General features: G+C 36.6%; 1 pseudogene; it reads left to right on the top strand.

Moving 5' to 3' along the window:
* The first annotated feature begins 1430 nt into the window (after positions 1-1430).
* Positions 1431-2242, top strand: LOC127235331 (ribosome biogenesis protein NSA2 homolog; annotated as a pseudogene).
* Positions 2243-3343: the final 1101 nt, after the last annotated feature.

Raw genomic sequence — 3343 nt, 5'->3', positions numbered from 1 at the left:
CTCCCTAAGTACATAACATCATGTTTCTTAGGAATCCTAAACTGTCAACTGGGATTGTGATAGAAGAATTTAAAGAAGAAATTAATATACTAAATTTGCTTTCATCCTTGATTGATTTACACTGTACAATTCCATTCATAATCTTACCAAGAATTAAATCCATGAAATACTCTCCCTAATGTAACATTTTAGAGCATACATCCTGACAAAACATTTACTTGATTTGAATACTTATGAAAAACACATTATCATTTAGATTTAATTAATTTTAATCTTCAAAAAGAAAGGTTTCATTTTTATTCAGTTTCTGTAATTTACAGCCTCAATTTCACTCAATCACAACAGGCAGCTTGACAAAGCTTATTTAATAAATTCTACATGATCCCACAACTAAATCTAAGGTGAATGGAATCACTTATATGGATTATCTATGCTTTTGTTTGATATATATATATATATATATATATATATGTATGTATATATATATATATATATATATATGTATATGTTCTAATACTTGGTTGAAGGAAACAACTTAAGTATGACACTTTACATTTGTTCTTATTACAACAGCAATATATTTTAAGGGACCTATGATATATGTAAGTAAATACTGCATGCAGGCTTTGCAATCTCAAGTGCTGGTTTGTATTTTAGACTAGAGTTGATAACTTTTGGTTGTAATCAGCTATTTTTTCTTGACTAATGTTACACTATATTTGATAGGAATTATCAGTTGAGGCATTCCGGATAGTTTCTTGTAGTGAGATAGTCCTTCTGTGGCACTGACCACGCCCATTGGGGGTGGAGCCATGGGCGGAAGTGACCTGTGGAAGGAGGTTGGAGGGAGCCAGGAAAGGTGCTCTCTTTCTGGCCTGACTCGGACAGGAGAGGATCGGGTTGAATTTCCTGGTGTTCATCTGTCTAGGTTGTAAGTTATTTCTCCCTGAAAAAATATTTATTCGGCCTATTTGTTTATCCTGATCCTTATTTACCGTGATAGTTTCTAGGTGCCACTAGGTGTATATTTGCTTGAGGGCTATCTCAAGTGAGGATAACTATGTTCTTAGGAACAGGAGTTCAAAACTAAAAGGAAATTTTTAAATCTGTGTACTCAAATTTAATATCTCCTTGACAAAATAAAACAAAATAGGCTCTTAATTCTTTTCCTTATGTATGATCATACAACACCATTGTCTGAATCTTGTTCTGGCGTGAGTTCTCACTGCCTGACAGGTGATTTTGTATCATTACCATCAACAAAAATTTGCCTACTATGAGAATCCAAACTTAAAATGTATCAATTAACCTTTGCTTGTATACTTACTTATAAACTGACAAATTATGAAAGCAGGCGCGTGGACCAGTGAGACCCAGAAGAGGTTTTCAGCACCCTGGATGTCGCAGACGTCTGTTCCACAGCTGTCATCATGCCACAGAATGAATATATTGAATTACACTGTAAACACAATGGGTATCGTTTGGATTACCATGAGAAAAAGAGAAAGAAAGAAAGAAAGTAAGTCAGGATGTCCATCTACTTTCAAAAAAAGCCAAAAAAAAGTGATTGGCCTGAAGGCTAAGCTCTACCATAAATAGCGCCCTACTGAGAAAACACAAATGAAAAAGACTATTAAGATGCATGAAAAGAGAAACCCCAAATAAAAGAATGATAGGACCCCACAGTGCCTGCCTATCTGCTGGACAGAGAGGGACCATCTATGGCGAAAGTACTTTCCAACATGACTAAGCAGAAACGAAAAGACAAGGCAGGAAAATGGGAAGTCCCTTTACCGTGCACAAGGAGAATCAGAAGTATTGAAAGTTATTCGAATAGGAAAAAGAAAAAAGAAGGCATAGAAGAGGATGATTACCAAAATCAGCTTTGTTGGTGATGGTTTTACAAGAAAACCACCTAAATATGAAAGGTTCATTAGGCCAATGGGCCTGCGCTTCAAAAAAGCCCATGTCACACATCCTGAGTTGAAAGCTACTTTTTGCTTGCCAATACTTGGTATAGAAAAGAACCCATCATTGCATTATATACAACTCTGGGTGTAATCACCAAAGGCACAGTTATTGAAGTTAATGTGAGTGCATTGAGCTTCATGACACAAGGAGGCAAGGTTATCTGGGGAAAGTATGCCCCAGTTACTAACAATCCTGAAAATGATGGATGCATAAATGCTGTCTTGCTGGTTTGATAGTGACTTCCACTGAAGACTACACATCCTTTGGAAAACATGATCACTGTGATCTTTCTGAATACTACTGAGCTGCCTTACCCATATAGTCATCAGGGATTATTATATTGTAAAGAAAAAGAAAAAGAAAAACTGCTCAGTTTTACAAAAAACATGACAAATCATCAATTTTCTTATTGTCCAACAAATTTTCAACTATTAACGTAGCTGGAAGAGATATATCAACCCTTTATTTCTCTAAATATTGTGCTTCATTTCATATTTTATATGATTTCAAATATCATCTTCTATTATTCCTAATGTCTGTGTTATAATGCCTCTGTGTTCTATAGGACAGATACAAAAGAATTATATTAAAACCAAAATTATTTGTGAAATTGTGCTATCTCGTAATGAAAATATAACTCTCGATAAATAAGTTGTCAAAGGCACATATACTAAAAACTTTACCCAAAGCAGAAAACACAGTATTATTGTTCATTTGTTGCTTTAATAATTATACAATATTTTAGGCATAAAGCAAAGGATCATCAGCCTACAAGCCACAGAGCCAGAAAAGCTAGGAAACAAGGAGGACCCTAAGAGAGACATACATGGTCCCCATGAGAAGGGAAAAAAGACAAGATCTTCTGAGCAAAATGCAAGCATGCAGGGAGGGGAGAGGGAGTTAGGAGAAAGAGAAGGGAAGAAGAGGAGGGGAATGGAAGACATGAGGGAGCAGGCAGATTGGGTCAGGGGAAGAATAGAGGAGAGCAAGAAAAGAAAAACCATAATAGAGGGAGTTATTATAGGTTAAACTAGAAATCTGGCACTAGGGAAATATCCAGAGATCAACAAGAATGACCCCAAATAACAATCTAAGCAATAGTGAGAGGCTACCTTAAATGTCCTTCCCCTATAATGATATTGATGACTACCTTATAGGTCATCCAAGGGCCATCATCTAGTAGCTGATGGAAGCAGAAGCAAATACCCACAGCTAAACACTGATCCAAACACCTGGAATCCAGTTCCAGAGAGGGAGGAGTGATGAGCAAAGAGGTCAAGACCAGCCTGGAGAAACCCACAGAAACAGCTGACCTGAACAAGGAGGAGCTTCATGGACCTCAGTCTGGTATCTGGGAAACCAGCATAGGACT

This window comes from Phodopus roborovskii, unplaced genomic scaffold (assembly GCF_943737965.1).
Source record: "Phodopus roborovskii unplaced genomic scaffold, PHOROB, whole genome shotgun sequence".
Classification (NCBI taxonomy): domain Eukaryota; kingdom Metazoa; phylum Chordata; class Mammalia; order Rodentia; family Cricetidae; genus Phodopus; species Phodopus roborovskii.
The sequence above is the reverse complement of the archived record's forward strand: the minus strand, read 5'-3'. Positions and strand labels throughout refer to the sequence as shown.